The following is a 27,263-nucleotide window of genomic DNA, read 5'->3' as shown; positions in this document are numbered from 1 at the left end:
TGTTTATTAACATACCGTTCATTTTTCAAAATTTAAAAGAATCTGCAGAAATGATTTTTTTTTTTTTTTTTGTCAATGCCTGTTTTTAAACTGATGGCCGTTTGGGTCCAGGCACTGCTGATATTTCGAAGCAATGGAATCACAAACATCAAGAATAATGTCTTTCGGTATTTTTGCGCCCTCAATTCGTCAAGTGTTGCCAGTTTTGTATCATAAAGCTTATCTTTTATGTGTCTCCATTAAAAAAACCAAACCCTCTAGTGCAGTGGTTCTCAACCTTCCTAATGTCGCGACCCTTTAATACAGTTCCTCATGTTGTGGTGACCCCCAACCATAAAATTATTTTTGTTGCTACTTCATAACTGTAATTTTGCTACTGTTATGAATCGTAATGTAAATATCTGATATGCAGGATGTATTTTCATTGTTACAAATTGAACATAATTAAAGCATAGTGAATAATCACTAAAACAATATGTAATTACATATGTGTCTTCCGATGGTCTTAGGCGACCCCTGTGAAAGGGTCATTCGACCCCCAAAGGGGCTGCGACCCACAGGTTGAGAATCGCTGCTCTAGTGACTTATTTCAAATCAGTTAAACCTGAAAAGGAGTGAAAGTTAAGGAAGTAATCTGTGTTTAAAGTGTGTATACATTGTTTGGGACACCCTATAGATGTTAGATGATAGATAGATAGATAGATAGATAGATAGATAGATAGATAGATAGATTCTATTTCTCTGGAGAACGTGTACAACGTGTTTCCTCAGCTGTAACATTGGGAAAAGCCCTCTGCAAATGAAATTAATGAAATTCAGTACATCAGGCCTGGTACATTGTAGGCACAAAACCCCTAGTTTCATGCAATATAGTTTGCTTGCAGGTTCTCTTTTTAGTAAATCAATATTCCAAACGATGTTTATGTCGAGTTCATTGGTATGTGTTGTAGTCTACAAACTCAGGTGTGTAATGAACATCACTTTATTCCCTTTCTAACAACTTGATTCAGACCCCAGGCACACATCCCACCAGACTGAAAGCAAATTCTCTGTCAGTATTGAGATTCCCTCCCTTCCCAAAGGAAAAGGGAACAGCTCATCTCTAATGACAGGTGACACACACATGGCCCAAGCCATACCTTGAGGTCCAGACACATCTGTTTCTGTGCCAGGCACAGTTCCCAGGAATCTGTGTGAGGGCTGGACTCCCTGGAGCCCAGGCTACACCAGCCTAGTCACCTCACCCTATACCAACCTAGTCACCTCACCCTACACCAGCCTAGTCACCTCACCCAACACCAGCCTAGTCACCTCACCCAACACCAGCCTAGTCACCTCACCCTACACCAGCCTAGTCACCTCACCCAACACCAGCCTAGTCACCTCACCCTACACCAGCCTAGTCACCTCACCCTACACCAGCCTAGTCACCTCACCCAACACCAGCCTAGTCACCTCACCCTACACCAGTCTAGTCACCTCACCCTACACCAGCCTAGTCACCTCACCCTACCCTGCCCTGTATAACACCCATGATCCTGAGGACTCCCTATCATATCGATATCATATTTCACCTGACCTGGGAAAATGTACACTGTACTGATCTACAGTTTAGCTAAGTAAGGGTTAGAGACGATAAAAACACACCAGGCCACCTGAACAAAGGAAGTAATTTCTATTTTCATCTCGTGCTTTTGGTCAACCTAATTCTTGGAGCCAACTCCCAGCAAAGGTCTAGAGCGGAAGTAAATCATACTCACTTTCAAACACTTCTGTAAGCAGTGCTTTATACGCCTACCCTTCGTTAAGCAATGCCATCGAGAATGCATCTTCATAGTTTTGAACTTTATGCTCTTCTGAACTTTATACTATTGTGCATCAAAAAAGTCCAAGGTGGGCTCATGCAGGTGAATATAGATATCGTAAACACTCACACAAACTAGAAGAAACAATGTTTCAAAAAATTAAACCTTTAAAATATTTTTTTAATAGCAACAGGCCCGGCCAGTGTGGCTCAGTTGGTTGGAGTGTCATCCTGTGCACCAAAAGGTTGCAGGTTCAATTCCCAGTAGGCAAGTGCCTAGATTGAGGGTTCAATCCCCAGTCAGGGTGCATTTGGAAGGCAATTGATCAATGTTTCTCTCATACATCAATGTCTCTCTCTCTCTCTCTCTCTCTCTCTCTCTCTCTCTCCCGCCCCCCATCTCTAAAATCAGAAAACATATCCTCCAGTGAGGATTAAGACAAACAAATAAACAAAGACAGCAACAGGTATAATTTAAGACCAGATATCACAGTGGTGTTTCTGTATTTTAAAAGAAAATACTGAAAATACTGAGGAGTATCAGATTGAAAACCCATTCAGTGTGTCACTTCACTTGCAGCATGACGACTTCAATCACCTCAACACCTAAACTTGACAAACTGGCAAAATTTCAGGTAACAAAGCTGGCCAAGATGACAGGTGACAGGAACAAAGTTCTAAACCATCTTGTGCCCTGACCAGGTGGCTCAGTTGGAGTGCCGTCCAGAGCACCAAAAGATTGTAGGTTCGAACCCTGGTTGAGGCACATATGGGAGGCAACCTATTGATGCTTCTTTATCACAAGAGTTGGGGGTTTTAAAAAATCAGCTGCTTCAGTATATTATGCTTTGCAGATTTTCTTAACAAAGAGAGGCAGAGAGGGAGGGAGGCAGGGAGGGGAGGGAGGGAGGGAGGGAGAGAGGGAGGGAGGGAGGGAGGGAGGGAGGGATAGATAAATATTTGCATTCATAACAATAGTATGAAGCAATATAGTTACTTTGAATGGCTATAGGTAAAAGGTAAATATCTTAATGTCAGAGAAATGTAGCTCATGAAGCGATAGTAGAAATCACGAAGCGCATAGCAGTGACATCTTACCTGAAGTGCCACGTTCAGCTCTCAGTGCAGATTAGACCATATAGGAGTTCACTGTGGGGAGAATGGCTTAGCTGCTGACCCAGGGCTGCTGCAAAAGTAAGTCATTTTTCTTCAGTCCTTGCCTCAACCCATCCTAGGAGAGAGCAACTCTTTGGCTGAGCTGAGATCCCTTAAACCCTTCGATGGGCCGGAGTGGTGACAGGAAGGATCTGGAAAAACAAAAAGGCCCCAAATCCCCTTTGACTTCTGTAGTAAAAGTGTACCCAGCTATATTGATTGTACTGCCAGGATTGCTCACATAACAGAAAGGAGATAACTTCTCAAAAAGGAATTGGAGGAACAGATGCTGAGTAATGAAAATATAAAGGGGTGGGCAAAATGGGTTTACATTTGTGAGTATGCGAAACATAGAGTTGATTCTTGTGTTATGTATGTATGTATATATGTATTATGGTATTATTATAATTATTATTACCCTACTTTTCCCACCCCTGTATGTTGTTACTGAATGAATTCACAGTTGACTTTCAGGTTAGCCATTTGCCTTTCCCTTCAGTGAACAGAATGACTTCTGGAAACGATGGGGCTGCCCAGACTCTGATCTTGTCTCATTTTGAGTCGTATGTTTGACTGAAATGCATTAGCAGAAGGGAAGTCTTGGTTTGAGCAACCTAAGCTGGGTTTCCTCTCAGAAAGAGGCAGTGCTAGACAGGCCCACTAATGAGCCTCCTGGGGAACAATTCATCCTAAAGAAAGAGACACAAGGACAAGAGGCCAGAGTACAGGTGAAAGGCAATTCTGAGTAAAGCACAGTATCTTTCGCTGAGTTTATCCTCCAAGCCAGCTAAGCCCCCTGGGCTCAGTCCTGAATCTTCGGAGGGAAGGCTGAAATAAGATAGAAAGTAAGTACAGGAGCACCTGCTGACTAAGACGGCATTCCAAGTTTACAGTCTAAGCCTCCCCCTACCCATCATGCATTGCTCCAAACAAATAGCAATGACAGATGACGGGGTTTTTTTATAAAGAAAATCTAAAACACACAGCCATATCTTTGTAGAAGAAAAAGTGAACGAGGACTCAAAGCAGTCAGTGAGGCTGAAGGTGGAGCCTCCCGGGCTCTGGGTCAGAAGTCTGTCAGAGGCTGATGGAAGTTAGAATAAAACCCCTCTTCTCCACACACCCCCAGGGACATACACTGGTCTGTCAGCATGAAATCAACAGCTATGGGGGACGCTCCTGTCATAAAAAGAGGGTTAAAAAAAAAAAAGCTACTGTGCAGAACTGGGCCATGTGCTCTATAGTGCAACTGCATGACCAAGGAGGGGAGGGGACATTGAGGCAAAGACAGTCTCTCAGTCATGATCTGGGACAACCCACCTCCCAGTTCAGCAGCTGTGAAGAGTAGGGTTACCATAGCAGGTCTGAGGCGGCCAACTGCAGAAGGGCCTACTTGCATGGTTGGCCCTTGGCTGGCATCTGGGAATTTGGCTCCTAAATCAGTCCTGCTAAAGGTGAGTCCTGGTAACCAGACCCTTTGTACAATGTCATTTAGAGCGGACATCTGCTTTCCTTCTTGGAGTCTGGAACTTGGGTACATGCTAAGCAGAAGATGCCTATGTGATCAGCCCCCAGGAAAAGTCTTAAATCTGATTCTCTAATAGGCTCTCCTGGGCAGAAATATTGCACACATAGTTCTATGTATTTTGCTGCAAAAATAAATTGGTATGTTCTTTCTCCTTATGAGAGGGAAATAGTGTAAGGAAGCCTGTGCCTGGATTTTTCCAGAATCCACTAGTATATTTTTCCCTTAATGATTCTGTCATTATATCCTTTCACTGTAAGAGACCTTTATCATGAGTCCAACTATGTGCTGAGTTCCATGAGTGCTTCAAAAGATTCTCCAAATGAGTGTGGCCTTGAAGATCCATAAAGCAGTGCTGGCATGGATACATTAGAACAACTCCAGCTCATTAAAATATGCTTATCGTGTTATTTTTGTAGGAGGGGGGGGAGAGGGGAGGAGAGATGGCTGGAGATAATGAAATCCTTGTGACTGGGTGGTTATGGAGTTACCCCAGAGTAAAAAAAAAAAAAAAGCAGCTGAACTGCAATCTTTTGTGAGAGGTAAAAGTTCCCTATGGAATTTGGAAACAGATCCAAGCCCAGAAGACTTGGCTCATTGAATCCCCTGGCTCCTTTTGGCCAGGAGGGCTAAAATGCAGAAAAAGGAGAAGCCCGGGTGATGTTTTTGCTTTTTGTGTTATCCACCTGGTAGCAGGGGGAAAGGGGCAAATATATCCAAGGGTGGGTTTTGAATGGGCCAAGGACAATAAAAATGAGCTGCTCAGCTGCTCTCACCTTTGGGCAGAAGAAACTAAAGGGAGGAGCATACAAGCCTCCTCTTTGGCCCTGGTATGGCACCTGCCTTCCTGGCATTCCAGCTGGGATCTCCCAGCAGCTATCATTTTAACCCCATAAATGCTGAATATACTGTTAGGCATGGAACAAAACTGCGATAAAAAAATAAAAAAATTTAAATGACTGTATTTTGTGGCTATTTCATCTATGTATGATTAGCATTTATTTTATTTTTCCCATTTATCCCCTCTATTCCCTCTTCCACCTTGACCCCCTAAATCCCTCCCCCCACACACAATTACCACATTGTTGTCCATATCCATGAATTCTTTTTTCTCAATCCCTTCTCCCCCCAACATCCTCACCCCCTACCACCATTTATCTGCCTGCATTCTATTTAAATATATATATATATATATATATATATATATATATATAGTAATATATATATATTAATATATATATGTAGATATATATAGATATATAGTAATATATATATATATATGTTGTTGTTTTCAGAGAGGGAGAAGGAGAGATAGAATTATCAATGATGAGAATCATTGATCAGCTGCCTCCTGCACGCCACCTACTGGGGATGGAGCCCACAACCTGGGCATGCGCCCTGACAGGGAATTGAAATGTGATGATCTGGTTCATAGGTCAACACTCAACTACTGAGCCACACCAGCCAGCCTGTTTAGCATTTATTTTTAAAAGCATATTCTTTGTCAATGAAAGAAATTCCACAGCTAAAAAAACTTTTAAAGAGTTTGAGTCAGAGCTAAGGGCCAAACCCAAAAGCAAAATCTCCAAGGATTGAGAACATGCTCTGAGGAGTAGCAGTTTTGCAGCTCCTATTTTATCGTTAGGCTCAAAGGAGAAGACTTAAGGAAGGTTATGTTATGAGGGAAAAGCATGGGTGGTCTTTCTCAGTTGTAGTGGGAGTGGGGTTCTTAGGGCACCGCTGGAATAAGAATTTCCAAAGGCCCCATGGAAGGATGAGTTGTGGTAGAAAGCTTTATTTGTGTGGAATTACATCCCTTGGTTTGTAAAGTCCCGTCTCCCTTCATCCAGTCCTGGAAGATGTACAGCTGGGGATTCAGCAGAGCTAGAAGCAGAGGCAGAGTCCAGCGTTTCTGTTGGTGGGTGGAACGGGGTCCAGTTTAGCATTAAGCTAGTTGCAGTCCATTAGTCCATTGTGTGGGGTGTGCATGTGGCCAATGGCAAATGCAGGGGAACCAAGAGAGTGCAACCCCTGCAACAAGAATCCCAAGAGTACCTTGCAAACCAAGAGAGCAAATTCCTTTCTTTAGGAGCTTACCTGTCTTCAGTCTTCCAGAGTTTGCAGTGACCATGCCTATTCTGGCCAATGGTCTGTTCCCAGGTGTGACTGACAGGAAGTACCTTCCCTGTGTCACCCAGACCATGCGGGGCATGGGTCTACATTGTAGCTTCCTGGCAATGCTGCACAAATGGCATGCCTATGGAATTTGTTCCCTTTGCTCCTTTCCAGTTATTAATAAACTAGGTTCATTACAACAATATAGTTTACACGAAATCCATTGGTGGCCGATTAAGGAGGTGGGAGATAGTGAAGCAGGGCAATCCCTGGGATTGGGTAAAAAGCAAAATGGAGAGATCCATATTTCTTTTACATTGGTGGTGCAGGGTAGTTAACATATAACACATACAGTCTACAGAAATATGCGTGTAGAAGATAACTGTGAGGAATGATGGAGTCATTTCGTCTCGGGTACCAGGGTGTTTATGCTAGAGGCCTGGAGAAGAGATCGTTCTGATGTGTTATGTTGTCCTAGAGGCACAAAAACAATGGACAAGGCTCGCTCAAGGAAAAGATTAATCTATCATAAAAGCCTTAGGATGTGACTTCCCATTATAACCCACTCAGCTGAGAATTTTTATGATCAGAACATCCCCTCTAACAGTGGTCGGCAAACTGCAGCCCCTTGAGTGTGGCTCTTGCACAAAATACCATGTGCGGGCGCGCACGTACAGTGCGATTGAAACTTCGTGGCCACACTCAAGGGGCCAAAGAGCCGCAAGCGGCTCGCGAGCCGCAGTTTGCCGACCACTGCCCTATAACAACAGCTACTGTCTTGTCAGGCCTTCCAGGTAGTTCCCTGAGCTCATTGGGTCTGCCAGGTCACCCCCCTTTTCTTTCAGGTTATAAGTTCATAAATGCTCACAAGGAAAGATCACAATCAGAGAAAGCTGCAAAGGGAAAAAAAGGTAGCGGCACACAACTCCCTGGCTTTTTGCCATGAGTGGGTGAGTTGAAATTTAAACTCTGAGCCATGGAAACAGAACAAATCTTCATCACTTGCTGGAAGCTGATCCACTCTTGCTGCTTGACGCAGTCGCTGCAGGGAAGAAACATCTGCACAGCTTGTTTCAAGGGATCTGGCGTATATGGCATACTGTTCTTAATATGGTTGCTCCCCCTCTTAACGCTATGTGTTTTAAACAGGACCACCTCTCTGAGAAAGGTTGTTTCCCCAGGTGAGGATTTTTATCAGTAAAACCCCTTAACTAAGTGCCAGGTGGGTAGTTAATCACTTTAACTACGAACAATCACGCTTAAGCTACATAATCTTTACTTAGAATAACCTCCTTCAGTTACTTCCTTGTAGCTTAATAGAACAATAGAGTAACCTTGGAATGGAGATAAGAAACGCCCTGACCTTTGGGATAGAATGGATAGGGTTAAGATCAAATAGTATAAATACAAATGTAAGAGGACAATAAAGAGAGGAACCTGGCTAGGAGGAACCTGGCTAGGAGGAACCTCTCCATGATGATCACCCGCTGCCTCTGTGTCTTTCATTCTTCGCCGACTCCATCCACACCTTGGGGAACCCCTGGACCTGCTGGGGCTGGACCTCAACAATCACTGATCATTCCTGCTATGGTTTTTGTTTATTAGAGTCTCTTTAAAAAAAAAAAAGTAACAACATGAACATAGAGGCAAGCTCCAGATGAAAATACAGTTTTACAAAGCAGTTCTTAGTTTGCTAATGAGCTTTTGTTGAAATCAACGGCCTGACCTTTAAAGGCTGATGATTTTTCCTGTCTGATGTGCATCTTTTACAGTGGGTCAATTTTGACTCTCAGACCAGGTGAAAAGGGCCTTACGACAGCCTTGTGACTTGGAATTTTGAACACAGCTGTCTGGCCCTGCAGTGATTTGAGTTTGCTGCTGCAGAAGAAAACTGGTGGCTGGCATTTTTGGAATCCTGAATTCCAGATCCTAATTGCCTGGACCCGACTCTAAGGTGAACTCTTATACCAACTACTCTGGGCTTCTTTAGCCTTAGTACTAGGTATGCTGAACCGAAATCAGAAGGGATCTCACCGCGCAATGAATAGGACTCAGAGACTGGGACGGTTACAGATTCAGAACAGCCCTCCATGGGGCTATAAACTGTCAATCACTGTGGATGCGGGCAGGCCTGAGTTACACACAGATGCCCGCAGAAAGGGATTTGTTTTCTTGTGGGACCATGTGAAATTGAGCTGACTGGCTCCATAATGCTGCTACAGAGACTAATTGCATTCCTAACTTGTGGTTCCTGCCAGAAGCTGCAAGGTGAGGAAGGTGCATCACTTGAGGAAGCTACCAAGCTTTCTAACACAGATCTTTATGATTAATGGGACTTGTTTTAATTAGCTAAGTCTAGGGCTCCTAGAGAGTGTGACTCAAGTCAGTACTGCAGGTTGGTCCTGCATCAGAGGGTCCTAATTTTGCTGTAAAGATGCCTTGGGTACTGGGGAATGGAGGAGGCTGTACAGAAGAGATCTAGTATAGCAGGCCTGAGGTTGACATCTTTTGAAGAGCCTTGCTTGTAGGATCGGCCCTGAGCTGGTATCTGGGAAACTCGGCCCTCAAATAACTCCCTTACTGATAAGGGAGGCTCAATGTGCCTAGACTTTTCATACAAACAGTGGCATTTATAGCCAACACCTGATTTTCACTGGGGAGTCTGGAATTTGGAAGCATGCTAGGCAGATGTTGCTTATGTGATCACACCCCAATAAAAACCTCGGGCACTACAGTGGGTTGAGTAGTGCCCCCCAACCTCCCAGAAAAAAAATTCATGTCCAAGTCATAAACCTCAGAACTGAAAGAATGTTACAAACTGCACAGGCCCAGCTGCCAGGCCTAGCTGCCTGTTTCATCTCAACTCCCTAGGCTTCCCCCACTAGAGATAGGAACAGAAGGGAGTGACACCCTCTCAAGGCTACTCCTCCAGGAGATAGCCCCAACAAAGGGCAGGCTGAGTAAACAAGGCTTCAGTCAACCTTGAGATAAACAGGTTGTAAAAACACCAGGCAGGAATGCCCTATCCCTATCAAGACACAAACCAGACCCTTTGAAATTTCTTTGTTCTTACCCTCCTGCATGCAACCCCTCCCTAATGTATGATTTTTGCATATAAATAGCTGAAAGACCCCTTGCTGGGCGCCCAACTCCTCTGCTCCTGCCTGAGTACGAGTTGAGCCCCAGCGCGCTGGAATAAAGCCTCTTGCAGTTTGCATCAAGTGACGTCTCCTGCGGATGATTGGGGTCGCCGTCAATCTATGGGACAGAGTGAGGGTCCCTCTTGGGGGGTCTCACATTTGGGGGCTCGTCCGGGATTAGACGACCACCCCCTCATCCGCGGAGCCGACCTTGGAGGTAAGAAGGGGTACCCCAAGTTGTTTGTCTTTGTCTTGTGTTTGTCAAGCAGTCTGGATTTGAGTGCGCGCTTTCGGTTTGGCAGCCGTTCGGCAACTCGTGAGAGTGGCCGAACAGTGGTCGGTAGACGTGCCTGGAGGACCACAGGTTGCAGCCCTGGGGGACGCCCCAAGGGAGGAGGGGGAGTCAAGGGACGCCTTGAGCTCCCGTTTGGGGGGGTGTAAAAGCCCCCGTTTGGGGGGGTGTAAAAGCCCCCATGTGGGGGGTGTAAAAGCCCCCATCTGGCTTTTTTTCAGTTTTTCTTCCGCGGGGTCGGAAGGCTGTTCTTAGGTGTCTTTGTTTGTTTGGTGTTTGTGTTCTTTTGTTTGATTTTGTGGACTCACTGGACGGACGCTATGGGACAGACTCAAACTACTCCTTTAAGCATTATGGTCGTTTTAAAGTCAAGGGCTGGGTCAAACCTGCTTGCCAGCCTCAGGTGTGGTTTTCCAGAACTACTGAGAACTTGGGACCTTGAAGCTTATTGAATTCAAATGATAAAAACTTATGTCTTGCATTTTTGAAGGTTATTCTTAAAAATGTTTTAAGGAATACAATAGAAATTGTAAAATTAAAATGAATGCTAAAACACTGAGGAAGCATGAGTGAACTGAGTGAACAGCTGTTTGTTTGTGTGGAACTAGCCAATTTGCTACCAAGAGGGGGGACTGGACGCAGTTTTAACTCCTCCGGTAGGTTCTCACCAAAACGTTGGTCAAGAATTCTGTTCTGGGACATGGGTGCCAGGAGTGCCCCCACGCCCGTCTGGGGAGTTGGGCATTGTTTTGTTCATCTGCTCAGCTCCAGTCTGGGCTAGTCTACTGAGAGTGTGAATACGAGTGTTTATCTATTTTGGCTGCTCATTACTAGTCTGTGTAAAGTGAAAGTTACTTTGATTTATTTTGCATTTCTGTTAATTCATCTGGCTGAACGTTTGGACTGGACCCGCGGTGGGCTGCAAGAATCTCTAGCAGTTCTCAGAGTCTTTTGCTCGCCACTACAGAAGGAATCAGCCCACTTAGTTAATATAAATTTCTGTCTATCAGTTGCTCTTACCTGGGTTGTAAATCGCTGTAATTCCAAGATTGCTTATAAAAGAGTAAAAGAAAAAAATCTATGAGAAAAAGCAGCCTGGGCTGAGAGAAGTGGGGCGGGGGAGGGTTGGCAGTTATGCTGTTGGCTGCAAACCTAACAGGTCTTATCAATGAACTTCAAGGTTACAAAAAGTAACTGTAAGCACAGTCTTTCTCTGCCCTGGTTTATTCTTTTAACCCTTCCAATGCTAAATTAAACCGATACCTGTTCTTAGTTTTGTCACAAAAGGTCTAGATATATCTTAAAAATAAAAGTACTTTAAAATGTGTTCATAAATATTAATCTAAAATTGCTGACTGTTCACTTTTGGTAATCATTAAAAGATTAAGGTTTCTAAGAATTAACAAATTCTAATACATTAAAAACTAAACTCCCAGGAGAAAAGCGGAGGAGAAACAGACCATAAATCTGCAGCCGCCCTGGTGATTTAGAAGTTTAGAACTGTTTACTAGGCAGACTCAGCCCCTGAGAGCCAGGTCAAAGAAGGGGGGGCTGGATGCCTGAGCTGCCCGCTGCCCTGAAAGAAGAAGCGGCAGCGAGACAAGTAGGGAAAGCTGTGGATAGAGCTAGCGAAAGCTCCCTGTTTGCAAATGTACTGAAAGGGTTTAGTACCTGTTGCTGCTGGAAGAGGAGGGGTTAATATCTCCTTCCAGTGCACTCCCTTGAAAGAGGCCTGGTTGCTGCTCTGCCACAAAGGGAACTGGTAAAAAGGCAAAAAGCAGGGCCCTAAGGGTTAACAAAAAAGCACTCTCCCTGGACCTGGGAACTATCAGGACTTTGAAATTCTCCAGGAGAGGAGGAGTCTGACTCAGAGACTGGCTGAAACCTCGTTGGGTTAGGAGAACTGGAGGCTGCATATTGAACTTATAGACTGCAGTTTGCTGGGCAGAGGTCCAAGCCCAGTTGTATAGGGGTTAAGCTACCTTGTACAGCAAAACAACTTTCTCCTGTGCCAGAATACATTTTAAGAAAATTGTATAATAGACTCAGATGATGCCTGCATCTTCATAAACATGGCTTCAGAAAGACAAGGACAATTTTACCTTATATAGAAAGGTGAAAGAGTGGACTTTAGTCACCTCCCTAAAATGTTTGTATAGCCCTACCATATCTCATGTTTAGTAGCGGAGGATTTGACTGCCTGAAGAGGCCATGATGCCAATATTATGTTTCATTGTATTAATGTGTTGTATTAACCTTCAATTCTCTTACAGGTTTAAATGTAGCTGTAACTGGCAAATGTCCAGTCTCCCACACTGAGGAACATTGCTATAGCTATGTGTTAGCTGTCCTGGAAGGGGACTATGTGGGGTGAACTCCAAAAGTAAAGGGTGTCTAGCTGCCAAGAGGGCAGGTGCCCAACTGGGCAAAGGAGAATACCCATCAGGTTTTAGTCTCTATCGAGAGACAGTTGACAGTTGGCAGCCTGTATACTATCTTATAGGCCTGTGTGACCATGCCCATGTCAGAGGTGGCACAAAACCTCAACTGTAAAAAACTGGGAAAAGCCTGTTTGGAATAGAAGGTCTAAGGCATGGTTATGCATTTCTAAAGAACATAGAAAGAAGGTTTAAAGGCTGGTTTGAAAGTATGAAATTTAAAAAGGTTGTATATGTAATAAAAAGGAGAAAAAAAATATTGAAAAAAAATTAATCAAATGATACAGGCCAGTAGGTCAGAAAGAGTAAATAATTTACATTCTGCCTCCCTAAACAGAGGGTAAATAGTTATGCCAAAGTACTTAGGAAAAATGATAAAAGAAATATAACAGTTACAAGGAAAATCAGAAAACCTTACGGCAGGTCAGTGGCTTTTTCTCCTTATGTAATTCCTCTGAAATTTGGCAATGCTTAATAAGTCATGGCAATACATTTCTTTGCATAAATTCAGTAAGACTGGTTTCCAATAGTGGTTTTATTGACCAAAAACTTTGACTGGAGTATCATGTTTTAAAGAGTTCTGTCTGAGCTCTGAAGACTTGAAGCCAATAAAAGTGCCACAGGAAAAGCCTGGTATCCTGCTCGAGAGCCCTGAAGATGGCTGGCGCTGGAGCGTCAGGCCCATGCCCTACCATCACTGGCGGTTGGTCAGAGTAGAAGGGGAGCAATAAGGATGCCTCTGCATCCCTGCGAAACCCCCACACACTCTGGGCCGCAACAAGTAGGAGGGCTACTGAGATGGGCCTTAAAGCCTAGAGCGTGGGCTCAGGTGGAGTTGCTACAGGTGAGGGATTCACCTAACGCAGCAGATACTGCAGGCAGGCCTGATGGCAGCTGGATGGCTTGGCTTCCTGGCCCTATGGGGCACATTAAGGTTCAACCATGAAATTCCAGCAAAGGTAGTCAGTTACCATTCTTGTGTTTATGCAAACATCAGGCCAAATTGAATACAGTAGATAAATTGGTCTTGATTTGGCTTTTTGATAGCCATAGAGGAGTTTTAAGAAGAAAAATCCTATTTCAACAGAGGTTATTAAAACTGAAATGTTTTCTTTCCCTCCCACCAGACCATTTGTTACAATTTGTCTCTGCCAGGTCACAAGCCCACCTCCTTCTGTGCCCAGGCCTCATCATCCCTCTGACAGACAGCAAGGATCTCTTGGCTCTGAGAGAAACTTCTGTCCCTCCTCAGCACGAAGCAGCTACAGAAGAGAATTCAACACCCATTTTCCCTGAAAAAATTCAGAGCCAGGATCCTTGAGGTAATATAATAAGCAGTTAGACAGACATGAGCAGAGCAAGGACGATGGGCCAACTGGCACTAACTCCCCAGAAGCAGGAGGGAACTAGGCTGCAGACAAAGCAGCCCAGGAGGCTGCCCTAAAACCAGTGGGGCCTTTACAGATTCTAGTGACTCTTCCAGACCTTGTGCTACTCATCTCACCAGTTTACTCAAGTTCTTTCAGGTTTTACAGTCTACCCAGCAAGCAGACCAGAAGCACGTCCAAGATGATCTGCCTGTATCCAGTTCATCCCTTCCAACCTGGTGACACTGTTTGGGTAAAGAAATTTGCCACCCAAGGACTGAAAGGACCACCCCCACGGCAGTCAGGTCGACGGGATCCCGACGTGGCTTCATCACACCCGGCTTAAGACAGCCCAGGCAAAATAGAGAAGTCTAGGACTCAGTGGACCCTCATATCCACCCCCTTATGGGTCCTCTTATTATATTGCTTTTAATTCTTACTTTTGGGCCCTGTATCTTAAACAGACTGGTCATCTTTATCAGAGAAAGAATAAGTGCTGTGCCAGTACGAGTGCTCAGGCAGCAATACCAGTCTCTCCGCCAGAGAAATAGTTTCAAAAAGAAATGTCTAGAGACAGAAGTTCCATGATTAGAACTTACCAAAAAGCAAATGGGGGAATGAAAGAATGTTACAAACTGCACAGGCCCAGCTGCCAGGCCTAGCTGCCTGTTTCATCTCAACTCCCTAGGCTTCCCCCACTAGAGATAGGAACAGAAGGGAGTGACACCCTCTCAAGGCTGCTCCTCCAGGAGATAGCCCCAACAAAGGGCAGGCTGAGTAAACAAGGCTTCAGTCAACCTTGAGATAAACAGGTTGTAAAAACACCAGGCAGGAATGCCCTATCCCTATCAAGACACAAACCAGACCCTTTGAAATTTCTTTGTTCTTACCCTCCTGCATGCAACCCCTCCCTAATGTATGATTTTTGCATATAAATAGCTGAAAGACCCCTTGCTGGGCGCCCAACTCCTCTGCTCCTGCCTGAGTACGAGTTGAGCCCCAGCGCGCTGGAATAAAGCCTCTTGCAGTTTGCATCAAGTGACGTCTCCTGCGGATGATTGGGGTCGCCGTCAATCTATGGGACAGAGTGAGGGTCCCTCTTGGGGGGTCTCACAGAACCTGTAAATGTGATTTATTTGGATAAAAAGTTTCTTTGCAAATGTAATTAAATTAAGCATTTTGAGATGAGGTCATTCTAGATCTAAGATGGGCCCTTAATCCAATGGCAGGTGTTATAAGAGAAAGGCAGAGAGGAAATCTTAAACAAAGAGACAAAGAGAAGGAGGCCCTGTGAATCTGGAGACAGAGATTGGATTCATGTGTCTACAAGGCAAGGAGCACTAGGGCTGGCCAGCAGCCATCAAAAGCTAGGAAAGCGGTATGGAATGGCTTCTCCCACAGAGCCTCCAAAAGAACCAACCCTGCCAACACCTTGATTTCAGATTTCCGGCCTTCATCAGAAACTCTACAGACCAGGAAGGAATGGCATGAAGTACTCAAGGTAATGGAAAGCAAGGATCTGAAACCAAAATTGCTATATCCAGCAAGGCTATCATACAAATTAGATGGTGAAATAAAGAGCTTCCCAGACAACAATAAAAGGCTAAAGGAACTTACCACCAAACCAGTTACAAGAAATGCTAAAGTACTCCTATAATAAGAAGAAATAGAGAAACATAAGCATAAATAATTAAAATGGCAATAAATAAGTACCTATCAATAATAACCTTATAGGTAAATGGATTAAATATTCCAATTGAAAGGCATAGGATAGATGAATGGATACAAATCATGACCCAAATATATGCTGTCTATAAGAGATCTACCTCAGAACAAAATACTCAGACAGGATGAGAGTGAAGTGATGAGAAAAATTTTCCATGCAAATGGAAACAACAAAAAAGCTGGGGTGGCAATACTCTTATCTGACAAAATAGACTTCAAAATGAAGGTCAGCGTAAGAGACAAAAAAAGTCACTACATAATACCAAAGGGATCTATGCAACAAGAGGATATAACCCTGGTAACATATATGCATCCAATATAGGAGCACCTAAATATATCTTTTTTAAAAAAAAAAGACTTCTAAAGGACTTTAAGGGAGAGATAGACAGCAATACAGTCATAGTAAGGGACTGTAATACCCCCCTGACTTCTCTATATAGATCTTCCAGACAAAATATTAATGAGGAAACAGTGATTCCAAGTGACATAGTGGATCAGATGGATTTAATTGACATTTATAGAACATTTCACCCCAAAGCTGTAGAATATACATTCTTCTCAAGTGCACATGGGTCATTCTCAAAGATAGACCTCATGATAGGACATAAAACAAGTCTCTACAACAGTGGTTCTCAACCTTCCTAATGCTGCAACCCTTTAATACAGTTCCTCATGTTGTGGTGACCCCCAACCATACAATTATTTTCATTGCTACTTCATAACTGTAATTTTGCTACTGTTATGAATCGTAATGTAAACATCTGATATGCAGGATGTATTTTCATTGTTACAAATTGAACATAAAGCATAGTGATTAATCACAAAAACAATATGTAATTATATATGTGTTTTCCGATGGTCTTAGGTGACCCCTGTGAAAGGGTCGTTCGACCTCCAAAGGGGTCGCGACCCACAGGTTGGCGACCCACAGGTTGAGAACCGCTGCCATACAAGTTTAAGAAGATTGAAATTACATCAAGCATCTTCTCAGATCACAATAAAATGAAGTTAGAAATCAACTACAATAAAAACACTCAAAAACATTCAAACACATGGAGGCTAAATAGAATGTTATTAAACAAGATCAAGCGAGAAATAAAAAAACTTTCTGGAAACAAATGAAAATGCACACATAAAAACTAAAAATCTATGGGGCACAGCAAAAGCAGGCCTGAGGGGGAAGTTCATAGAACTATAGGCCTACCTCAAAAAAAAAAAGAAAAATTAATAATGAACTATTATACCCTACAACTTAAAGAATTAGAGAACAACAACATAAGCCCAGAGTAAGTAGAAGGAAGGAAATAATAAAGATTGGAGCAGAAATAAATGACATACTAGTAGAGACTAAATCATAGTACAAAAAATCAACAAAAACAAAGAGCTGGTTCTTTGAAAAGGTAAACAAGATTGATGAACTGTTACCCTGACTCATCAAGAAACAGAGAGGACCCAAATAAATAAAACCAGAAAGGAAAGCAGTGAAGTAACAACTGACACCACAGTAATACAAAGGAATGAACAATTATATGCTAACAAGCTGGACAATATGAATGAAATGGACAAATTCCTAGAAAAATACATTCTTCCAAAACTGAATCAGGAAGGATCAGAAAACCTGAGTAGGCCATTAACAACTGATGAAATTGAAGCAATAGTAATAAAATAAAATAAAATACTCCCAGCAAATGAAAGCCCTGGGCTGGATGGCTTCACAGGGAGTTTTACCAAACCTTCAAAGAATAACACCTATCCTCCTCAAACTCTTCAAAAATTCCAAGAGTAAGGAACACTTCTAACCTCTTTTTATGAGACCAGCATTATCCTAATTCCAAAATTAGATAAAGACACTCCAAAGAAAGAGAATCACAGGCCAATATCCCTGATGAACATAGATGCTAAAATCCTCAACAAAATATTAGCAAATTTGATCTAGCAATATATTTAAAAAATCATACACCATGACCAAGTGGGATTTATTCAAGGGATACAAGGCTGGTACAGTATTTGCAAATCAATAAACCTGATACATCACATAAACAAATTGAAAGACAAAAATCACATGATCATATCAATAGATGCAGAAAAAGCATTTGTAAAATCCAACACCCACTTTTGATAAAAACTCTAAGCAAAATGGGAATAGAGAGATCATGATAAAGACCATATATGACAAACCTACAGCCAACATCATACTCAATGGGCAAAAGCTAAAACCATTTCCCTTAAGAACAAGAACAAGACAGGGATGTCTGCTTTCACTACTCTTATTCAATATAGTACTGGAAGTGTTAGTCACAGCAATCAGACAAGAAAAAGGAATAAAAGGCATCCAAATTGGAAAAGAAGAAGTAAAATTGTTATTACTCACAGATGACATGATATTGTACATAGAAAACCCTAAAGACTCCATCAAAAAACTACTAGACTTAGTAATGAATTTGGCAATGTAGCAGGATACAAAATTAACACTCAGAAATTGGTGGCATTTATATACTAATAATGAATTCTCAGAAGAGAAACTAAACAAACAATCCTATTTGCCATTGCAACAAAAAAAATTAAGATACTTAGCAATAAACTTAACCAAGGAGGTAAAAGACTTATACTCAGAAAACTACAGGACATTAAAAAAAAGATATAGAGGAAGACATAAACAGATGGAAGAACATACTATGTTCTTGGATTGGTAGAATCAACATCATTAAAATGTCCACACTACCCAAAGCCATCTATAGATTCAATGCAATCCCCATTAAATTACCAATGGCATATTTCACAGATCTAGAACAAATACTCCAAAAATTTACATGGAACCAAAAAAGACCCCAAATAGCTGCAATCTTAAAAAGAAGAACAAAGTCAGAGGGATCATAATATTAGATATAAAATTATACTACAAAGCCACTATACTCAAAACAGCCTAGTACTGGCACAAGAACAGGCTTATAGACCAATGAAACAGAACAGGAACCCCAGAAATCAACCCAGGCCATTAAGCTAATTAATATTTGACAAAAGAGGCAAGAGCATACAATGGAGTCAAGACTAAAGGGGTTGAGGAAGGATTGCTGAGCAGTGCTGAGAAACCATTTGAGATAGGTTGTCACAAATGTAAAGCTGGATTATGTAAGTTTTCCCCAGCGATGCTCAGGTTGTGGAATGAGGACTGTGAATTAGTGGATCTAGTCGAGGAAAAGGAGGGAGGGCCAGAGTATAATTTTGTATGAAGGAGCCTAGAATGGGGAAGGCAGAACAGGAAGGGTAGCAGGCATAGCAAACAGCCTGGGACTACTGTAGGGTGTGTGGATGAAAAGGGGCCACATGCTACCTGACAAGCTCAGGAAAGGCCTGTGTGGTGGCCGTGCAAACTCAGACCTAAAGTAACCACAAAGGACGGCCTGAAATCAAAAATGTTACTTAAAAAGCAGTCTGTGGTGGGTAGTCATGTCCTAGGCCAATATCTCCTCTGACCAAAATGAACTTTGATCTTTATGAAGCCTATTGACTTTTTGCATCTAAGATAACATACCTGTGGAATGTCAGGGTAACTTGTAACTTCCCTTTTTCCAGACCTCTGGGCACAACCAAGGCACCAGGGCAGAGACCACAAATTCCCTCATTGTTACTGCTGTCTGTTAATTGTTGCCTCTTAGCTATTCTGTACTTACCTAAGTAAAAGAAGCCCGTGTCTATCATTTCACTTTTTATGCAATCCCAGAGATACCCCACTCCCTTTGCTTCCTCCTACCTCCCTAATCTGTCACCAAGGGATTTCATGTAACCCACTTACATCTCTTCCTTTGATTACAATGTATAAAACAAGGTGAAGACCACCATTCTCTGGAGCATCATCTTCATTCATTGAGATTCTGCTTCCCAGCTACTGTCCACAGTTTGGCTTAAATAAAATTACAAAAATTCTTAAAAAAAAAAAAAAGTCTCTTCAATAAATGGTTTTGGGAAACTTGGACAGATATATGAAAAAAAAAATGAAACTAGACCACCAACTTATACCATACACAAGAATAAACTCAAAATGGATAAAAGAATTAAATGTAAGTCATGAAACCATAAAAATGCTAGAAGAAATTATAGGCAGCAAAATCTCAGACATCTCTTGTAGCAATATGTTTATAGATACATCTGCTAAGGCAAATGAAAATAAAGAAATGGGACTACATCAAAATAAAAAGCTTCTGCACAGCAAAAAAATAAAATAAACCATCAACAAAATGAAAATGGAGTCCACTGTATGGGAGAACATATTTGGCAATAACACACATCACACATGATAATGGATTAACATACAAAATATATAAGGAACTCATACAACTTAACAAAAGGAAGATAATCCAATTAAAAAATGAATAAAGGATCTAAATAGATACTTCTCTAAAGCAGACATACAGATGGCCAAGAGACATATGAAAAAATGCTCAAAGTCACTGATCATCAAAGAGATGCAAATCAAAACGACAATGAGATATCACCTCACACCTGTCAGAATGGCTATCATCAGCAAATCAACAAATGACAAGTGCTAGCGAGGATATGGAGAAAAGGGAACCCTAGTTCACTGCTTTTAGGAATGCAGACTGGTGCAGCACTGTGGAAAACAGTAAGGAGTTTCCTCAAAAAATTAAACATGGAATTACCATTTGACCCAGTGATCCCACTTCTAGGAATATATCCTAAGAGACCCAAAACACCAATCAGAAAAAATATATGCACCCCTATGTTCATAGCAGCACAATTTACAATAGCTAAGATCTGGAAATAGCCCATCAGTAGATGAGTGGATAAAAAAGTTGTGGTGCATTTACACCATGGAATATTATGCAGCAATAAAAAAGGATTTCTTACCCTTTGAGACAGCATGGAGGGACCTGGAAAGTACTATGCTAAATGACATAAGCCAGTCAGAGAAAAACAAGTATTGCATGATCTCACTAATGTGTGGAATCTAATCAACAAAATAAACTGATGAACAGAATAGATCCAGAAACACAGACTGTGTAATCTCAGAAGGAAGGTGGAGGTGGATGGGAAGAGATCAACCAAAGAACTTGTATGCATATATGCATAACCCAGGGACACAGACAATAGGGTGGTGAAGGCCTGGCATAGGGGTGGAGGTGGGTTAGAAGAGGTCAATGGGAGAAAAAAGGAGGCATATGTAATACTCTTGACAATAATGATATTTTTTTTAAAAAAAAAAGACAATGCAGAAAATGTTCAATGCAATATTTTATAACAACAAAATTGTATCCAGACCCTAAATATAATTACATAAGGATCATATCTATTTCTGATTAAATATCTGAAAAGACCATGGAAAAATGAAGTTGGAAACTTTTCCATGAGTCACTTTTGCCTTTTTCCCCCTTTTATTATTATGTTAGAACAGGAAAAAAAAAACTTGAATATTTGGGAGGATATGAAATCAATACTCATTTATACATCTATGAGGATGGCACTAATGGGGATAATACCTGCCCTAGTCAACATTGCACCTCTTTCGACAAAAAAGTTGGAACAACATTGAAGGTGGGAAAATGGCAGATTGCTCTTCCCAAAAGAAAGGAAGCTACTTATCCCTAAATGCAGTTATATAATGAACGACATTAAAAATGCACCAATGCGAGACTGATCCTTTGGCTTGCGGGGAGAGGGAATATTTTAGGAAGCATGAAATGAGGACCTTAGACTTCTGAGGTTACTCTGGAGTTCCAGGGAAAGATAACGCTCCAGAGAAAGGGCCAGCCAGGTGTTGCTGGGACCAGATGGGTCCTCCTGAGGGCTGCTGTGCCTGGTTCAGCGAGAGAGGATTCCCTCCTCTGCTGATTTGAGTTCATCTCAATGTCAACCACGTATCTGAACACTGAGAACATACCAGCCAAAGAAACTAGAGCACCTGGCCTTCAGGGACCATCCTGGGGTGTACTTGGTCCCAAACATGATGTCATTTTAAAAAATGTCTGGATCAAGAGGCGATTAAAGAAACTGTCTGGTAGAGTGGGGCAAGGCAGAGAAAGACAGATGACTAGAGGTTGAGTTTTCCCTCTGAAGAAAACAGTGAGCAAAACTCACAATTGCAAACTGGCTTCGAAGAACTCATCAGAAGGCAAAAGAGAGCCATGGAGCTCCGCTGTCATTCATCTTCAGGAAAGGGTCAACTGAGGAAGCACAGAACTCCCAAACGACTCTAACCACCAAGCACATCGCCCTAATGTGGCACCTGAAGTCCGTGCCTGTGTATGCACAGAAACAAGGGCATGGCTTAGTTAAGTGACAACCAGGAGAGCAAAGGTGACTAACTATATGCCCATTAATATTGTTTCCTTGTGTTTAAAGAAGAAACTGAGGTACAGAAAAGGGAACTGCCCTAGGAGAAAGGAAACCACTTCTCTCTCAAGGACCATGGCCAACAGTTATCTGCCAGAGCTCTGGGCAGGGGACTGAGTGCAATCTGACAGATGCTAGCAATCTCTCATCAAGCCAATTAGCTAATTAATGCTGATTTTTTTTTTAATTTAGAGAGAAAACAGAAGAAGAGTTAATGTCCTTATCCAGAATTCCCAATATAATGGAATTATGGCGATCTCCGTCCTTTCCCAAGGGAACTGTTTATTATAGCTCTGCAGTGCCTAGGAGCTTCCTAGCCCATGGTGCTGGAAGGAAATGGGAGAAAAGCTGAGACTGGAGCTAGGGAGACCAAAGAAGCAGGGGACAAAAGGGAGCTGAAAAGGGCTAGGCAATGATCATGGAGACCAAGCAAGGCATTGCCATCCAGTGACCAGGAGTGAAGATAAGAATCAAGCAGGCTCCAAATTCCGGGTGGACTTCAACTCCAGTGGCCAACCTAGATCCTTCCCTCGGGGAAATGGAAAGTTGAGAAGCAAAAGCAGCAGGGATCCATCCAGAGGATTCTTTTGGGAAATCAGGGGACAGCATCAGAATAGTAGGTGAGTAATGTCTCCCATTCAGAAGTGAAATCACCAGAGATGAGATCAGCATGGGAAATGCAAAATCACAAAGCCTATTCTACAACAAGTGCTGCAAAATGTTTTGTTTTGTTTTTTAAGTTCATTCTTAGGGGTCCTGAGGGTGAAAAGGGATTCCAGTCAGCCAAGACTCTCAGAGGTGACTAAAATTCAGAGCCAAAATAGAAAAGTCCTTGGCTTTAGAAAGCTTTCCTTTACTGCATAGAAGTCTCGTGGCTCACCTTTAAACTTCCTCTGGAGAATGGGGCCTGCATGTGTGTTACATGCATTTACAAATGAAGAGAAAGGAAAACATAGAACAGTTATACAGGAGACTGTGGTAACTGACTTACGTTGAAGAGACTATGGTAATTGTCATCTGATTTCCCAGCATCAGCATGCCTACCATAGATTTCCATACCAATAATGAAGACTGAAAGTTATCAAATAAGAAGCAATCGGAGGAGCCCCCTTAATGACCCAATATGGTGTCAAAGAGATCCAGGGCCAGGACCTCCAACTCTATAATCCCTAGTGAGGGTGTTCCTCTTAGCAGGACCTGCAGGTCTCTGTTCTCCAACTTATAGGTACAGTCCTTTTGGAGCAAATAACACAAGGTAAGACAAGATTTAACTATCCTATATAATAAAACCCTAATATGCAAATCAACCAAAAAGCAGAATGACCAGTTGCCATGACATGCACTGACCACCAAGGGGCAGATGCTCAATGCAGGAGCTGCCCCCTGGTGGTCAGTGTGCTCCCACAGGGGGAGCTCCGCTTAGCCAGAAGCTTAGCTCGAGGCTGATAAGCGCAGTGGTCATGGCGAGAGCCTCTCCTGCCTCCGCTGCAGGTGAGCGGTAAGGAGTGAGTGGTCATGGACTGCAAGAGGGATGTCTTTCAACTTAGACCCACTCCTAAGTTGGCAGTCGGACATCCCCTAAGGGGTCCTGGACTGTGAGAGAGCGCAGGTCAGGCTGAGGGACCTCCCCTCCCCCGCTCAGTGCATAAATTTCATGCACTGGGCCTCTAGTATATAATATCAGTTTGGGATGTGTCAGGACAAAGGGCACCATCAATATCAAGAGGATGATGAAGACAAGTCAACTAGCTCCATTCAAGACCAATTCCTGGTGTCAGAAAGGGTTCAGGCTGGGGCGGGTCTGCCTTGGGCCAACCCATAGTGTGTGGGTTCTTGACTTTGTGCAGGAAAGATTTCACAACATAAGTCCAGGTGACTTTGAAAGTATGTTTATTAACACTGGGAACAGTGAAACAAAGAAAGGGCTTGGGATGGAACAAGCAAAAGGAGAGAGCCTAGACAATGCTCTAGGAAATATTATAGGAAAGAAGTGAACCATTCAGGGTGGCATAGACTCAGTGAGAAATACGTCACAGGGAGAGAAGTGAACCAAGGCAGGGCTGCTGTTAGCTCAATGGGAAGGCAGAGAAAAGGGTCCCTTGGAGACAGGTTCAGGGGGTTAGCCCAGGACAAGCTGCCTCTGCTCACTGCTCCCCTGGTTGTGATAGAGAGAGAACAGAGATATGTGCCTGAGAAAGATGGAAGAAAGATGTGTGCTCCAGTGGGAGCCCCCACAGGCTTCCTTTATCATGAGGAGTTTTATCTGTTTTCTAAAGCCAGGAATTTTAGGGGAGAGTTGCGAGAGGAGGGGGGAATCTCAATAGAATATTTATAAGCTCTCCAGGTGTGTCCTTTTAGGGCTGTGGATTCCACTCATTGGTCGGTGCTAGGGTAGGGGTGACCAGTCACGCACCTGGTCCTGATGGCAGCCATGGCGTCACTCCATGTGGTTTTACTGCTTTTCTGGGCCTGGAGCTGAAACACAACTGAGTCCTAAATGCCATCCCTGTTTGACCAGAGCTCTGCCTCTGTGGTCAACAGACCTGAGGCTTTGTTCCTAAGATTGTTTGATGTGGGTCGTAACTTTACTGTCCTGAGAAACCAAAGCTTAGGGGAGTGTCATGCAAAGGATCGTAAGGGAGTCATGTGAATCTATTCTCTGACTCCTTGTTTCCCCTCTAAGGGGTTCTAAAACTGTATGACTAGCAACATGCCAGGGAGGAAAGGTCAGGGGATGGCCTGAGCCACATGACCAGCAACATGAAAGGTCAGGGGGTTAGGCTGCAGACCAACCACATCCCAGGGGAAGAAAGGTTACCCTGGGGAGGAGGTCCTTGTTCTCCAGTTTTGCTGGTTGCTAGGCATGCGGGCTTTCTGCCCTGGCGGCCTTCTGTATCTGCCCCAGAATCCTTGCTCTGCTCATTATAACTGGGATAGTCTTCATAACATGTCACTGCTACGTACTTGAGCCAAAATAGAGCAGGGGGTGCTCTGAAATGGAGCGGGTGCCACGCTAGTCACCACACCTTCACCAAGATCCAACAGCCATACCAGTCATGCCAGGATGGAAACATCTCCATTCAGACTACCCACTGCCCTCACAAAGGGTGAGAATACCAGATCATCCTGGGAGAAGCCAACCCTCAGTGAGGTCCTCTTTTATAAGAACCAAAGTCACTATCTCCATCTTCATTCCATGGATGAGGGAGCTGCCTACTTTGTGAGCAAGAAACAAAGGCACCAGGAGCAAGATGAAACCCTCCACGTAGGCCCACAAGCCCTAGACAGAGCAAGCTGGGAGGTCCATCAGCAGAAGGCTCCATGGGGTTCCCCCAATACCTGCGCCACCCACCAGTGAGAACCCGTCTGCCTGGCATGAGGGCCAGCTGGTTCACATACTGGGTCTGGAATCCCAGAGACCGGCAAGTTCCTGTATAATCATGAAGGATACACACGAGCCCAAGAGGATACATCTCACTCATGAATCAGCACTGACTTTGGGGGTTTGGTTTCCATCTTTGTACCACGAGAAGACTGGAATGAAGTTACCACAGAGAAAGATATGTGTATACACAGCTACTCAGGCACAATGCCTACTCAGAAGGCTTTTCTTTCCACATGTACCCTTTATGCCACCTTTGGTATATATGACAGTCACTGGCATGGAGTGGATTGTTGAGTACATGAAATCCACTCCAAGTTTGGCTCTAATTTCTATGTCCCCCGCAAGATGACTGAAACCAGATCATGGGAAAGAGGTCTCAGGCTCAGAAGACACCAGGTGGAGCTTTTGCAACCAGGACAAAATATAGGTCCAGGAATAACTCAAGTCTAGGCATAGGAGACTTCAGGGCATGGGGAAACCACCCACTCAATAGGAAACACCCAAGCACCTAAAAGGTTTTGAGGACCCAGGACAAATCCCTCCAACTTCTCCTCCTACCAAGCCCAGCTCCATCTAACTGACAGCTATGAAACTTGGTTAAGGTTAACATCTCAGACTCTTCCTAAAGGGTCTCCGTCCCAGGTTTGTGGTGATGATCACAGCAGTGCCTACCACCATGTGATTCACTGCCCTGGAGAAGCAAGTCAGGAGATTGATGAGAGTGGCACTCCTGTAAACACGGTGCTCTGAGTGGCGCTGAGAGTGCTGGCCGTGGCCTGCAGCCTGCACACCACGTGGGCGCCCGCCTCGCCTTGGGCACCGAGGCCCTGAGACCTGAGAGCAGGTGCTGTCTGGACATTGCACACCGGCCCCAGTGGGCCCTCCGTGGGTAAATTCACAGGCAATGGGATTAGGATAGCGGGAATCAGCAATTCTGCACAGGAAACTTTGGGAGATATTACTTAGTGTCGTCAGCCTGAAACTTGGACACAGTTGAACAAACAAGATGTGTTTGGTGCTTTGGAAAGTGTGAAAGCTGCTAGTGAACTCTATTCTCCTCTGTCAGGAGAAGTTACTGAAATTAATGAAGCTCTTGCAGAAAATTCAGGACTTGTCAACAAATCTTGTTGGGAAGAAGGTTGGCTGACCAAGATGACACTGAGTGGCCCTTCAGGATTAGATGCACCAATGAGTGAAGAGGCGTATGAGAAATACATAAAAGCTATTGAGGAGTGAAAATGGAACCCCTAAATAAAGTATGAAACAGCTTGACCAAGCATAGTTGTCTTAAACTAGTGGTGGATAGAAGAATTTTGTTGATATTGTTGTTAACCCATTGATTTTTTTTAGAGAGAGAGAAACATTGATAAGAGAGAGAGATCAATTACATGCCTCCTACACATGGGAATGAACCTGCTACCAAGCTATGTGCCCTTGACTGGGTATCGAGTGTGCAGGCTGATGATCCAACCACTGAGCACACTGGCCAGGTCTGCATAGAAGATCTGAAATAGCAATTTTTAGTAATAATCATGGAAAAAAAACCTGCAACAATGCTATTGGAAGAAAATGCCCTTTAACTTCTTAATGATTGCAGATAAACACAACATGCATCTTTTCCACAACACCCTATGATTTTGAAGCCGGACTATAATTATAGTATTGAGAATTCCTGAAATTATCTGTGGTAAAATCTAGTTATAAAAATTAGGTATTTCGAGGGTAACATTGTTCTCTTGAGCCTTGTATAATATTGTACCTTGCTTACATCAGTCTCTGGATTTGGATCAAAATGCTTAACGATATTTCCATTGGAAATAACTGGCAGTGGAGAAAAGTTTCTGTTAGTTGTCAGTGTTAGATGATGAACAATACCACCTTAATTTTGCAATATGCTGAGTTTGCTGGTGCTATTTTTATACAGTGACGCAGCAGCCGTGCAGGAAAATAAGAAAGTTTAATAACAAAA

The 27,263-nt window shown here is 43.1% G+C and overlaps 1 pseudogene across 1 annotated transcript; it reads left to right on the top strand.

Moving 5' to 3' along the window:
• Nucleotides 1-2,385: 2,385 nt before the first annotated feature.
• On the top strand, nucleotides 2,386-26,530 carry LOC308528438 (glycine cleavage system H protein, mitochondrial-like; annotated as a pseudogene). The gene is made up of 2 exons: nucleotides 2,386-2,464; nucleotides 26,046-26,530. The product of its transcript is annotated as a glycine cleavage system H protein, mitochondrial-like (transcript).
• The last annotated feature ends 733 nt before the right edge of the window (nucleotides 26,531-27,263 follow it).

The sequence above is a fragment of the Myotis nattereri genome (genome assembly GCF_964212035.1).
Source record: "Myotis nattereri genome assembly, chromosome: 12".
Classification (NCBI taxonomy): Eukaryota; Metazoa; Chordata; class Mammalia; order Chiroptera; family Vespertilionidae; genus Myotis; species Myotis nattereri.
Note: the sequence above shows the minus strand (reverse complement) of the source record. Positions and strands in the feature narration are given on the sequence as shown.